Below are 15445 nucleotides of genomic sequence, written 5' to 3'. Positions count from 1 at the left end.
CTAGCACATCTGCAATACCCAGTCCCCATAGCTCTGTGTGCTTTTATTGTGTAAATAAACCGATTTGATCCATATGCAAATTAACCTGAGATGTGTCCTGTACGTGAGATGAGTCCAGCGTGAAGGAGCCCAGCACCGCCCCGCATCCTCAGACTCTCCTCCTAGCTCCCCGACATCAGAAAGCCAGAGCGCCATAATCTCGTGATGCGCGAGCTAGCGCATGAGCAGTGTCATCATAGTAATCCTTCCCTGTGCTGGCATCAGCCTCAGGGAAGGAACTGCGTATGCGCTAGCTCGCGCATCGCGAGATTACGGCGCTCTGGCTTTCTGATGTCGGGGAGCAAGGAGGAGATTCTAAGGATGCGGGGCGGTGCTGGGCTCCTTCACGCTGGACTCATCTCACGTACACGACACATCTCAGGTTAATTTGAATATGGATCAAATTTTTTTTTTTTACACAATAAAAGCACACAGAGCTATGGGTATTGGGAATTGCAGATGTGCTAGCGGCCATCTAGCAACCCGTGTCCTCAGCTCTATACATAAAATCCCGGTGACAGGTTCCCTTTAAGCCCTTTTTGCCATGTATTAGTGGCAAAATAAAAATATATTCGCCGTCCAGCGTTGCACTTATCTGTTGAAAAGCCTTTTGTGTAGTGTAAAAATAAAAAAAATTAAGGCCTAATTGCCATTCAACGGTGCAGTGATATATTTTACAGTCCTGTTTGCCGTGTATTAGTGGTGAAATAAAAATATATTCGCCATCCAGCGTTGCACTCATCTGTTGAAAAGTCTTTTGTGTAGTGTAAAAGTATTAAAAAATTAGGGCCTAATTGCCGTTCAGCGGTGCAGTTATATGTGGTAAAGCCCTTTTTGCTGTGAAACTTTTTATGTGACACAGGCCTTTTTCGGGAAAATGTATGGGTGACTGCACACCTCCTTTTGCGGTATGGACCGAATTACTTATTGGTGAAAATCTTTATGTGACACAGGCTTTCTTTGGGAAAATGTACAGGTTACTAGTGATGAGCGACAGGGGCAATATTCAAATTCTCGATATTTCGCGAATATTTGTGTGAATATTCATCATATATTTGCGAATTCGAGAATTTGCTATTATTTTCTTGATTGCGAAAATCGGCAATGTAAAATGCGCGTATTCGCGAGCAATACAGGCGTGGGTCACTGTTGCTACATTTTTCAAGCTGCTAGAAGTTTCTTGAGACTGGAGAAAATGGTTGGCACGGCAGAACATTACAATAGCTTTATATGCAGATAGAGTGCTCTAATATATTTGCGACTGTGCAAATTGGCAATTAATGATGCGAATATTTTTGTGCAACTTCACATTTTAGCACGTCTGACTACATATTACTAATTAGTGCACTAAGTATTGTTGTGAACTTGTGACATCATAGCACTAAGTCTGTAGCATATACCTGTATAGACGGCAGAACTATATCACGATCTAACCTACACTATCTCCCACTAACTATTTGTATTATATATATATATATGAGCTAACTATCTAATGTAATTAAACAGTAAAGCAAAGAGCACAGCAATGACACTATGGACCGAATTACTTAGTGGTGAAATTCTTTATGTAACACTAGCTTTTTTTCGGAAAATGTATGGATGAATTTACACCTCCTTTTGCGGTATAGACCGACTTACTTAGTGGTGAAAATCTTTGTGACACAGGCTTTTTTTCAGAAAATGTATGGGTGAATGTACATCTCCTTTTGCGCTATGGACCGAAGTACTTAGTGGTGAAATTCTTTATGTGACAATGGCATTTTTTCAGAAAATTTATGAATGATTGTACACCTCCTTTTGCAGTATGGGACGAATTACATAGTGGTGAAATTTGTTATGTGAAATGGGCTTTTTTTTTGAAAAATTGATGGGTGACTGTACACCTCCTTTTACAGAATGGGCCGAATTAGTGGTGAAATTTTTTATTTCAAAGCAAACTTCTCCGCTTTGTATCTCTTGCGAAGTCTATGTCTCCAACTATGCCCCTCGCACAATTTACAGCAAATACATTATTTTCATGTAGAGATCCAAGAATTATGTTGGAGGCATGTAGTGTATGCAAGCCATGTCTGACCCCTCTCATCACTCTCAGGCTGTTCTGCACTTGGTTTGCCTGGGCGAACGGAGTCACGCAGGGGAGGAACTGCTCCATATCCTTCAGCAAGAAATCGAATCCTGGCTTGCTCCGCGACAACTGAAAATCGGAACCATGGTGACCGACAACAGGAAGAACATGGTGTCGGCCCTGCATCAAGGAGGGCTGAGCCATGTGCCCTGCATGGCACACGTGTTCAATCTGGTTGTCAAGCGGTTCCTGAAGACTTCCACCCATCCTAATAATGACCAGGAAACTTTGCATGCACTTCAGCCACTCGTACACCACAAAGCACACCCTCCTTAAATGGCAGCGGCAGAACAGCATCCCCCAACATAGGCTGATATGTGACATTTCCACCCGTTGGAATTCCACCCTACATATGTTGGACCGACTATACGAACAGAGAGGCCAAAAACGATTTCCTGATGATCCAAGCAGACAGGAGTACTCCCCTTTGTAACTTCGATGTCGGCCAGTGACGGCTCATGCGTGACACCTGCCGTATGCTCAGGGCCTTTGAGGAGGCCACGTTATTTGTCAGTCGCCAGGACTACAGGATGAACAACGTCATTCCATTGCCTTATGTCCTGGAACAGATGCTGGTAAATCTATCTGGTCAGGGGACTGGAGACGTGGAGCCTAGAAAGATGGCGGCAGAGTTTGATACATTTGTCTGTCAAGATCTCTGTTTACAGTCAGTGAACGGGAACATCATTTATCGCAAGAATATGCAAACACCAACCGATGGGGTGTTAACCCCCAGAAGTAGGTAATTGGCACGAAGGAGCAGTCATTTACGCAGCTCGAGGTATCCTCCCGAAAGCTTCACCTGTGCACGTCGACTGTCTGCATTGCGAAGCTTGTCTAAAAGAAAAATGCCGCAGTGCACCCTCTTGCAGGAAACTCTTGTTCTGGCATAGGCTGCTTTGCTACTTCAAAAACAATGGACTCTGTACAGCGTGACACCAATGTATAATTTCTCATACACCAGACTGAAAGAGTATTCCAAGCACCTGTCTGCCCACATAGCTGCCGCGAAGCAGAAGGGTCTTGCCATTGAAGTGGTCTCAGAGCTGAATCTAAAAGCCAAATTTTCCTGTTTACCTGGACTCAAAGGAAAGGACAGAGATCCACTGGCTGTGCTAATACAGATTTCATCCAAGCCTCCACTCACCAAGGCAAGCACAGAGGACCGGATTGTGTGGACAGGTTGGTTCTGCGGGACGTACACAGAGGATGATCTATTGGAGGTGTTACCAGAGACATTTACTTGCCTCCCGCTCTTCCTTTATAATGGCTCTGAGGTGCTCACGGCTATCGTAGGATCGTGGTTCCAAAGAAGCTTTGGCTGTTTCGGTAAGCTGGTGATCAGTTCTCACGACCTTACGTGGCTAACAGCGATGTTGACCGGGTATGACGTGTCTGGATCAGTGTCGGCCACAGATCTTGTTTTCTCTGTGGCTGTCAAACCTCACATGGACATTTCTTATGCCATCCACGCAGAGGACTTCAAGACTTTATGAAATGATATTCATAAATCAAAGGTCGAGGTCATGTTGGAGAAAGTGGACAATTTATTCCAATGTCTTTAGTCGCAGTTGTTCAGACACTTTAGAATCCACTTGTGTTCGGACAGGCTATCAGAACGCATGCCCTACCACGACCCCCTTACCATAATAAGCAGTAGAATTATGCCATAACTGCTGTCGTAAAAGTAGCCTAAAGTGGGCCACCTTAGTAGTCTGAGAATTGAAAAAGGGGGAATGGGTGGGCGGGTGAAAAGCAACGAGCCGCGCGACGTGGGCTATGGGGGTGAGCCTTATATGCCGTGAGAGGGAGCCTCCCCTCACACAAATACGGCAATACCTTAGCCTTAATACTTGTGTTCGGACAGGCTATCAGAACGCATGCCCTACCACGACCCCCTTACCATAATAAGCAGTAGAATTATGCCATAACTGCTGTCGTAAAAGTAGCCTAAAGTGGCCAAAAAGTACAAACGTTAGTGTAGTTAGTGCTTTAATGAAAACAACGTATTATGCCAACAGATTACGAAAAGCAACAGACATTTCATGACATGGGTCTGGGATGTACGTAAGGTATGACGAGGACTTCCACCTCCCTAGTTTCCTGATGACATGGTCCGGGACACCGTTCTTGGAGGCGGCTGAGGCGGCGCCGATACGAAATGAGTGACCCGTGATGCTAGCTGGGTTAACATTGATATTGACAAGTAGTGCCCTAACGTACTTCAGGAAAACCTGAATGCTGAGAGATGTGCCGTTGTGAGGCAGCAATGGCTAGTCTGGTAACGATGTACGTATATGAAGTAACCATTGGTTTAGGACTTCGACTGGACACCACTGGTTACCGGTGGGAAAATACCTGATACGTACCATCTCCCCCGGACGAGCGGCTTTAGACTGTTCTAAATTAAGCAAGAAACCTGAACTAACTGGAATTAGATCTTTCTTGCGAAGAAACTTTGTGGAAGTGGCTGTGCACGTAAATTCCCCGGGCCTTAGGAAACCGAAAAAAGACAGGTATAATGCCGTTTCTACTAGTCTACTAATCTCTAGACCAAAGGGGCGGTTACGTAGCATGTCAGAGACTGCCCTAAACATGGGACCTGTGAATGGCTGACGGCCCGTGGTTTTCTGAAAGGTGGTTTTCTGTATACCCCGTAACATAGCCTTAATGGGATAGGCAGAAAACAAGGAAGGCTGCTCCGGGTGAGCCAGATAACAGAAATGCTGGATTCCTGCTAAATATAGCTTGATTGTGTTGTAAGCTAACTTCAAATTTGAGTGGCAAAACCCAATAAAAGCCATTAGGTAGGTTATGTGTCCCATATCTAGTGGTGGATGTGAGACTCTGAATTTGTTAAACAACGACCATGCTGTCTTGTACACTTTCAACGTATTTACGGAGAGGGACTGTTCCACCAGGGATCTGGCAGTGAGGAGTAGTGGTGCTACTGCATGACTAGCAGGTTGTGCTGCGGGATCGTAGTTGGTAGCGGATCTGCCCCTGGGGAAACCTGTAAAAGAATGGAACATTAAGCCTGGATAGCGCGTCTGCAGCAAGATTCCTCTGTCCTTGAATATGCGTGCAAACAAAATTGAACCTATGCTGTAACGACAACCACACAAACCTCCTCAGAAATGCCATAATTTCTCTGGACCCAGACCTGCCCTTTATCATGATGTCCACCAGAGCTGCATTATCTGTTAAAAACAACACGGTCTGGTTACCCCACAGACTGCCCCACGTATGAGCTGCTGCCACTATAGGATATATCTCAAAAAGGGCGGATGACTGTAGAAAGCCTGGAATATCTAAAACCTCAGGTGGCCAAGGACTGGCCATCCAATGTTTCTTGTAAATGGCCGCAAACCCGGTAGAAGAAGCTGCGTCTGTATGGACGATCTGGGAATGACTGGATACAGAGGGGACAAAGAATGACACTCCGTTCCACTGTGCTAAAAATTCATCCCACATCATGAGATCTGCTAAAGCATCCTGATCTAACCTAAGCGCGCTATCCTGACCCGGGGCTAAGGGTAGAAGCTTCAGCAACCTGGATATGAATGATCTACCTTGTGGTATTATCCTCATTGCAAAGTTCAACATACCAAGTAGACTCTGGAGATCTGTTTTAGTGGTGACTCTAACACGTGCAAGTTTGTGTACTACTTCTCTGATCCTAGTTAACTTGTCGTGAGGCAGACTAGCTTGCATGCTAACTGTGTCCAAGCGAATGCCTAGAAAAGTAATGACATTACCTGGACCCTCTACTTTATTGGGGGCTACGGGGACTTTAAGGTCTTCAAAAACTCCTCTCAACACCGTGAGATCTCGTGGGACCTGTGTGGGTGGCTCGATTAACAGGAAATCGTCCAGGTAGTGGATTACGTGATGTGCTCGAAAAACATTCACTAGTACCCAATGCAAGCCTTGGGCAAACTGATCAAATAACCAGGGACTCGACTTAGCGCCAAAAGTCAGTTTGTTCGCAAAATAATACTGCCCTTGCCACTTAATGCCATGCCACTGCCACAGCTGAGGTTTAAGAGGTAACAACTTAAAAGCATCCGTGATATCGGCTTTCGACAACCAGGTTCCCTTGCCTAGTGACAGAATGACCTGTATGGCCTCATCTATGGAAGAATATTTCATAGAAACTTCCTCAGAGGGTATCAGTGAGTTCAAACTTGGAATGGAGAGTGAATGAGGAGCTGACAAATCATAAATTACCCTTTTTTTATTGGAGAATTTCCCTGTGACAACACCTATGGGGTTGACCCTCCAACAATCATATGGGGACTCTGCCATTGGACCTATCAAATATCCCTTCTCTAACTCGACAGATAGTAAGTGTGAAATGGAGACAACAGGTTTTTGCATTCATTTGTAACCTGCGGCAGCGCCACCAAACCGGTGTGGAAGCCATGCCGAAGACCATCGATCAGAAACTGTACCCAACTCTGATCTGGATAATCTAGTAAATACAGTGGCGGAAATAATTATTTGACCCCTCACTGATTTTGTAAGTTTGTCCAATGACAAAGAAATGAAAAGTCTCAGAACAGTATCATTTCAATGGTAGGTTTATTGTAACAGTGGCAGATAGCACATCAAAAGGAAAATCGAAAAAATAACTTTAAATAAAAGATAGCAACTGATTTGCATTTCATTGAGTGAAATAAGTATTTGAACCCTCTAACAAAAAAAGACTTAATACTTGGTGGAAAAACCCTTGTTTGCAAGCACAGAGGTCAAACGTTTCTTGTAATTGATGACCAAGTTTGCGCACATTTTAGGAGGAATGTTGGTCCACTCCTCTTTGCAGATCATCTCTAAATCCCTAAGGTTTCGAGGCTGTCTCTGTGCAACTCTGAGCTTGAGCTCCCTCCATAGGTTTTCGATTGGATTAAGGTCCGGAGACTGACTAGGCCACTCCATGACCTTAATGTGCTTCTTCTTGAGCCACTCCTTTGTTGCCTTTGCTGTATGTTTTGGGTCATTGTCGTGCTGGAACACCCATCCACGACCCATTTTCAGTTTCCTGGCAGAGGGAAGGAGGTTGTCGCTCAGGATTTCACGATACATGGCTCCGTCCATTTTCCCGTTTATGCGAATAAGTTGTCCTGTGCCCTTAGCAGAAAAACACCCCCAAAGCAAAATGTTTCCACCCCCATGCTTGACGGTGGGGACGGTGTTTTGGGGGTCATAGGCAGCATTTTTCTTCCTCCAAACACAGCGAGTTGAGTTAATGCCAAAGAGCTCTATTTTGGTCTCATCAGACCACAGCACCTTCTCCCAGTCACTCTCTGAATCATTCAGGTGTTCATTGGCAAACTTCAGACGGGCCTGCACATGTGCCTTCCTGAGCAGGGGGACCTTGCGAGCCCTGCAGGATTTTAATCCATTGCGGTGTAATGTGTTTCCAATGGTTTTCTTGGTGACTGTGGTCCCTGCTAATTTGAGGTCATTAACTAACTCCTCCCGTGTAGTTCTAGGATGCTTTTTCACCTTTCTCAGAACCATTGACACCCCACGAGGTGAGATCTTGCGTGGAGCCCCAGCGCGAGGTCGATTGATGGTCATTTTGTGCTCCTTCCATTTTCGAACAATCGCACCAACAGTTGTCACCTTCTCTCCCAGCTTCTTGCTAATGGTTTTGTAGCCCATTCCAGCCTTGTGCAGGTCTACAATTTTGTCTCTGACATCCTTGGACAGCTCTTTGGTCTTTCCCATGTTGGAGAGTTTGGAGTCTGCTTGATTGATTGATTCTGTGGACAGGTGTCTTTTATACAGGTGACTAGTTAAGACAGGTGTCCTTAATGAGGGTGACTAATTGAGTAGAAGTGTCTAACCACTCTGTGGGAGCCAGAACTCTTAATGGTTGGTAGGGGTTCAAATACTTATTTCACTCAATGAAATGCAAATCAGTTGCTATCTTTTATTTAAAGTTATTTTTTCGATTTTCCTTTTGATGTGCTATCTGCCACTGTTACAATAAACCTACCATTGAAATGATACTGTTCTGAAACTTTTCATTTCTTTGTCATTGGACAAACTTACAAAATCAGTGAGGGGTCAAATAATTATTTCCGCCACTGTATATGGCCAGCAAATCCGTATCTACCACGCTTAGTCACGCTGAATGTTGCCCTTTCTGGGGGCACACGGTGACAGAATGAGCCCTGAAACAAAGGGTACACAAGTGCAGCAGCCTACAATGATTAAAGTAACAACCTGTAGTGTTAAAGTTGTTACATATCTGTGTTTTCCCAAGATATTTAATCGGCCGCCCTAACTTGTCTATGCCTGTCGTAAGCCTGGCAAACGGAGGTTGGGGAGTATAGCTAGCTTGTGCTCGTTCTGGCCTGGCACTAGTACACCAATCTGTGGCATGTGCGTAAGAGCCGCAGCTACTACACGCCGGGGCTTTGAGACCTGCAAAATGCCGGCAAAACAGCTCGGTATCGACTATGGACCAGTCAATGGTATGCTGAAATTGCCTGTGCGCAGCTGCAGCTTTAGCTGAAAATGATCTGTGGTATTCATAAAATGCCGTACCGCCATATTTGTTGGCTAAATCCACAACTTTGTATAAATACAGATCCAGCTCCTCTCTCCTATTGGGACTCACTGAACACACTATATCTCTAAATAAGCTAAATGCAAGTACGAACTCTGCTACGGTGAGCTTCCTGTTAAGCCTGACATCTCTGGACTTCAGGATCACTGAAACCTCCCCACACGCTATGGTCTTGCTATCCGGCGTTTCGTGCGTGGCTACGAGCAAGGAAGCTAAGTTAACGTCCTTACCATCTAATATGTCTTGACGCACATTGGCTGGAATGAAATGACATGGTGCTATATTAAGAGGGTTGACCTGGGAGCCAACAATAGAAGACTGGGTGAGTAACTGCACGGTAGTATTCGGGCCAACCGCGTTTGAAGTAGAGGCCGTATTTTCCATTGCCTCTAATCTGGTCTGAAAGCGGGACAGAGAAGACGCCATCGTATTGACTACAGCGTGAAGTTGTGACAAGGAATTTTGTATCGTGTCTGTGGCCACCGAGTCCTCCCCTGAAGCAGGGGGTTCTGAGAACAGCAGCCTGTAAAGTTCCGCTTTCCTAGCGGTCGCTGGAAAAGGAATTCCTCTCCTTAACAGTTCTGCCGTGAGCCTCGGCACAGTCCAGGATCTGAGAGCTGGAACCGCCTCTCTTTCGGATTGGGTATCTTCATTACTATGCGATGCGACACTCTCTTCCACATGGGACTGCTGAGACATCCTAACTAAAAGAAACTGTGGTTACCTATGGGTACCGACTCTCGTGCTCCCACCACCAGTGTCACCGGACCCGTGATGTCTGAGCCTGCTAACATGATGCAGTGCTGCCCAGTGAAGCGGGCATCGTACTCCTGAACCTGTTGACATACCCACGGTCCACCCCAAGATATATAACTACCTGGCGACCTGTAGCTGTGACAGACTATTGAGCGTCTGTAGTCGTGACAGACTATTGAGCGTCTGTAGTCGTGACAGACTATTGAGCGTCTGTAGTCGTGACAGACTATTGAGCGTCTGTAGTCGTGACAGACTATTGAGCGTCTGTAGTCGTGACAGACTATTGAGCGTCTGTAGTCGTGACAGACTATTGAGCTTCTGTAGTCGTGACAGACTATCGAGCGTCTGTAGTCGTGACAGACTATCGAGCGTCTGTATTCGTGACAGACTATTGAGCGTCCGCCGTCGTGACAGACTATCGAGCGTCTGTAGTCGTGACAGACTATCGAGCGTCTGTAGTCGTGACAGACTATTGAGCGTCTGTAGTCGTGACAGACTAGCGTGCGTCTGTAGTCGTGACAGACTATTGAGCATCTGTAGTCATGACAGACTTCTGAGCGTCTGCAGCCGTGATGGGTTTGAGCTTCTGTGACTATAGGCGCCTGCAATCGGCACAGGCCTTGATCGTCTGTAGACATGACAGACCTCGTGCCTGCACCAGTGACAGACCGCGCCTGCCTATTGGTAACAAGCCACGAGCATCTGTACTGGTGACAGACCACGAACGTCAGTACCCGCAACACACGACACAAGGGCTGCAGTGACAAGACCTCAGTGCCCTACGGTCAAGGCAAGAGGTGAAAAGAAATATATGTCTTCCCCCTTGTTTTTTTTTTTATATATATTTTTTTTTCTTTTTTCAGGAGTAGAATACCCTGCATAGGATGTGCCACACCCCCGTGCTACTAGACCGTGACACCAAAACCCCTACCCCCAAGACGGACTCCGTGTCACCTACCTGAACCAATGCGGATATGCCCTACTGCTGCGAGTTAAAGGGGAAAGGGGAGAAAGGAAACTCAACATATTGCATGACCTCTACTACCCCTTCCCCCCCCCCCGCCATTTATTATTTTTATTTTTTTACCTGCCGGAAACAAAGTACCAGGAGATACGTAGTGGCAATATGCGCTGTGGGATGACGATCCTACTGACCTGAAAAAGATACTGCGGTTACCACCTAGAACCCTGATAGGTTAAACTCTAATGAGCCATGTATTTTGATGTGCAACCATTATATGCTTTATCTAGCGCTGGCTGAAGACAACAAAACTACTACGTGTGTGCCAATGAGAAGCCACAATGCAGTGCGATATGGGCTGCTGCCTGCAATAACTACACGCCTAGTAGTTTTATTACCCAGTGTCCATGAGCCGGACCAGGCGATGTGCCCTGAAGACTTTGACTGAGGGCACTGAAGTGTACCGCCAGACTGCCATGCCAAGGACCACAACAACTGCGGCCCCCACTGAAGGACCATGACCTGCCCGTACGCGAGCACCGCGCTCAAATGCCGCCCAGTGAGGCACACGTGGCTGCGGCACATGCCCCAGACACGTAAGACACGCCCCTACCATGCCCATGGATGTAAGCGTAGCCACGCCGGCTGACTGACCGGCTGCCGGGTAAGTGATGCGGCCAGTGACCGCCGCGCACATGTAGTAAGTCTGCGCCATACTTTGGCATGTACCGGCGTCTAACGCCTACCCCCCCCAACCTTATCACCTTAAGTCCGATGCTTTGCAGACGGAGAACCGGAGCTGACGCTGAGACTCCGATCGCGATTAGCCACGTGACGTCTGTGAGCGCTGCCGAAAAGTGCCAACCCGGAAGTAAAACTCGCCGGAAAAGCAACGAGCCGCGCGACGTGGGCTATGGGGGTAAGCCTTATATGCCGTGAGAGGGAGCCTCCCCTCACACAAATACGGCAATACCTTAGCCTTAATACTTATCAGCAACTCAGCTCGTCAAGGTGACGGCATCTGTGGCATCAGCGCATTGTGAATAAAAAGTTCCTCAGTAAGGACTACCTAATCCGAGTGCTGGGATTTATCACAGAGCTGGCCATCAATAACATCCAGTATTGAACACATGGACGACTCTCATCTCAGACCTTTTCCACAATGTTCGGGGACCCCCGGACATCTTACATGTCTTAGAGATGATCCCTGCAGTGCTTACTACATGTTATACCGCTTCTTACCCTTCTAGTATAGCGGCTGTGAGACCTGCACATACTAAGGCTTATTTATGAAGATTTTCGGGGGGTGTTGCCTGCCCCGACCAGTTTCTTTCCAGCTGTGATTGTGTAGCCATAACCCCATACATTTCATGATCAATATGCATTACCATCGTGGTACACCACTAGAAAGGCTCTCTGCAGCCAGGAAATAGTTTTTTTTTTATTTAATTCACCGCAAATAAATTTGGATTGAACCAAATTTTTTCCCCAAAAATTCGGCAAACCGGCGAATCCAATTTTTTTAAAAATTCGCTCATCTCTATTGGTGGGTATTACTTGGCCCTTTTGAACATTTCCTATACCATAAATTTTTATATATTTGTATATTTACCCCTTAGTGACCCGCCGGTTTTGAGCCTCATGACCAGGCGATATATATATTTTTTTCAGTTTTTCATTGTTACCTTCAGGAGCTATAACTTTTTATTTTTACATCTATGTAGCCGTATGAGGGATTGCTTTCGTGGGACAATTTGTAGTTTTTAATGGTGGCATTTTGGGATATACATATCTTACTGAATAACTTTTATTAACACTTTCTGGGAGGAAGATGGGAAAAAACAGCAATATTGCTAAGGAGGTTTTGTGTTATAAATTTGTGTTAATTTTTCAGCATCAATAAGATGTTATTCTCTGGGTCGGTACAATTATAGCAATGCCAACTACATGTATTTTTTTTATGTTTTATTACTTTTGCACTATAAAAATAAGAAAATGTTTTTACATTGCTGCAACCCAAATCCAATAACTTTAGTTTTTTTTTTCTTTTTACTGAGCTGTGTAAGGGCTTGATTTTTGTGGGACAACTTGCAGTCTTCATTTGCATCATCTTGGGGTGTATAACACTTTTTGATCACGTTAGGCCTCATGCACACGACCATATGTATTTTGCGGTCTGCAAAAACCGGATCCGCACAAAATACGGATGACATTCGTGTGCATTCTGTATTTTGAGGAACAGAACAGCTGGACCCTGATATAACAGTACTATACTTGTCCGTAATGCGGACAATAATAGGACATGTTCTATTTTTTTGCAGAATGGAAATACGGACATAAGGAAACGAAATGCACACTGAGTAACTTCCGTTTTTTTTGTGGACCGTATACAGAACCATTCATTTCAATGGGTCCGCCAAAAAAACGGAACAGACACGGAAAGAATATACGTTCGTGTGCATGAGGCCTTAGGCTACATGCACACGAATGTGGTTTGGTTCCGCATCCGAGCCGCATTTTTAGCGGTTTGGGTGCTGACCCATTCACTTCAATGGGGCCACAAAAGATGCAGACAGCACTCCGTGTGCTGTCCGCATCCGTTGCTCTGTTCCATAGCCCCGCCAAAAAAATAGTACATGTCCTATTCTTGTCCGTTTTGCGGACAAGGATAGGCATTGTTACAATAGATCCGCAGAAAATGGATATACGGACGTCATCCATTTTTTTTGTGGATCTGCAATTTGCGGACCGCAAAACACATACGGTCGTGTTCATCTAGCCTTATTCTGTTTTTTTTTTGTGGCAAAGAAACAAAAAGCAGCAATTCTGGCATTTTATTTTGTTGTGTTTTTTTTATGGCATACACTGTACGGGATACATGACATGATAATTGTGTAGTGCAGGTCGTTACTGATACAGTAATAGCACATAACAGAGGTACTGGTTAATACCGTTCGACTCCCCACAGTCATACCCCAACCCCACCTCAATCAAGATGCCTCCCCCAACCCCCTTTCCCCAATAAAGACACTGACACTGCTTTTTGGATTAATTTGGCCACAGCAGCCGATTTATTACAAACATACATATAATATCATAATAATAATACCTCATAAATGCCAACCAAAACACATTAACATGTATGTCCCTTCTTTTCCGAGGGGGAGGTCCTTGAAGCCCTAAAACCCAAAACAACCGTGCCGAGGTGAGCCAACTTACCCCCAGCCGTTGACCGCTAGCTCGGAGGCACCCCTGATGGCTCACCCTTACAGTTCCGACAAAGTCGCCAACAATCCTGGGAGTACAGCCCCACCTGTAAGGCCCTCCCATCCTCCTTACCATAGAATCACACCGACTCCAAGGACCTCCCACCGCCACAAACGCACAGGCTTGATCCCCCTCAAGCCCGTGCGTCCCTCCACACCTGCACCGCAATCTCCACGCCCTCCTGTATTGCCAAGCTCCACATATCCAAACCCAGGGTGTTGAGGTGCACCCCGTCACTACGCCAGAACCCCCCAATACTCTTCTCCAGATCCCGATGCCGCACTGCTAATCCCCCATTCCTCACCATGAACCTCCCAATAGCCCTATTGACTTTCACTCGGGCCTTGTTTAAACCCTCCACTGAGCGGGCCCCCCGCCAAACCGTTCTCAGTACGATGTCCGACCATACCGTTATCATCCCCGGGTACAACGCCCATAACCGCAACAAATCAAATTTAACGTCTCTCACCAACTCCCTAAAGAGCCTAGCCCCCAAATCATTCCCCCCTACATGTAGGACCAAAACATCAGGGGCCCGGTCCTGCCTAAAAAATCTGTTAAACTCCGGAAGAACCCCACTCCACATCATCCCCCGCCTGCCAATCCACCTTACCACTGCCAATTCACGATCAAAACCGAGCTTTAAACCGTCCGGCCTAACCGGAGCCCTGGAAGCTCCCCACCACAAATACGAATGACCCAACAGCCAAACCAGCACTGGGTCCAAACCTGCAACAATAAAGGAAACAAGAGAAACAAGAAGCAACCATGCCACAACTGCTGAACACATTTCCCCAATTTCCCACCTCTCACCAAATCACCCCTTCTGGCCTTACGTGTGACCTAAATCGTACCGATTCCCACCTACCTATCCTTTTTATGACGTCGTCGCCTAACCCCCATCTAGCTGCCTCCGTCGCCGCCCCAATTCTAAACGAGTGGCTGGAAAAACCTAACTACCCCACGCCCAACTCGGCCAAACACCGCCTAAAAACTGCCGAAAACTGAAATCGTTAAAGAAAGAAACCATCTTCATGAACCAATAACGGGGTAAACCCGTCTCCCATCCTGCCCCCGATGAAATCCTGCATGCAACGTAGTGGGCACATTAGACAATCTGGGATTTCAAACAAAACAACCCGCCGCCCTTTCCCTTCCATGTCAGTCTTTGACCGCCTGATCACGAATTCCACCCTATCAGGCAAAACATCCACGTCATCCCTAAACAGCCCCCCTTTTCTATCCACTGTCGGGCTAGCCAATTCGCCTAGCCACAATGCCCCAAAAAACGCCAGCGAAAAAGCCAGTCTGAACAACTTCACTTCCCCGTCTGACCTGCACACCGTACCCAACTGCTCCCCCAACTTAACCAACAATGTAAACGACACCGGGCGGCGGGAGTCTACCCCTGCCTTTTCCCAACGCCAACCCTTCATGGCCCGCGCTACCAAAAACGATTTAGTTACATCCCTTAAATTCCTGAGCCGAAAACCAAAAATCAGCCCTGGCAAGCAACTATTCATCCTAGAAACAGACCAACCCTCATCCCTGCAATGCCCAATAAACAACAACATAGGTATTTCTAAATCCTCGGCGCCCACACCCAATCTCACTTTCCACTGTTCCCAACACTCCCAAGCCCTCGAATACCTTTCCCACGTACCAGGCGCCAAAAGTGACCGGATAAGGCCTGCTACTGCTACTCCAGAACGTTCCA

General features: G+C 46.3%; 1 pseudogene; it reads left to right on the top strand.

Annotated features, from left to right (window-relative positions):
* Nucleotides 1-2865: 2865 nt before the first annotated feature.
* LOC120977910 lies at nt 2866-11587 on the top strand (annotated as a pseudogene).
* The last annotated feature ends 3858 nt before the right edge of the window (nt 11588-15445 follow it).

Source organism: Bufo bufo, chromosome 8 (assembly GCF_905171765.1).
Source record: "Bufo bufo chromosome 8, aBufBuf1.1, whole genome shotgun sequence".
Classification (NCBI taxonomy): domain Eukaryota; kingdom Metazoa; phylum Chordata; class Amphibia; order Anura; family Bufonidae; genus Bufo; species Bufo bufo.
The sequence above is the reverse complement of the archived record's forward strand: the minus strand, read 5'-3'. Positions and strand labels throughout refer to the sequence as shown.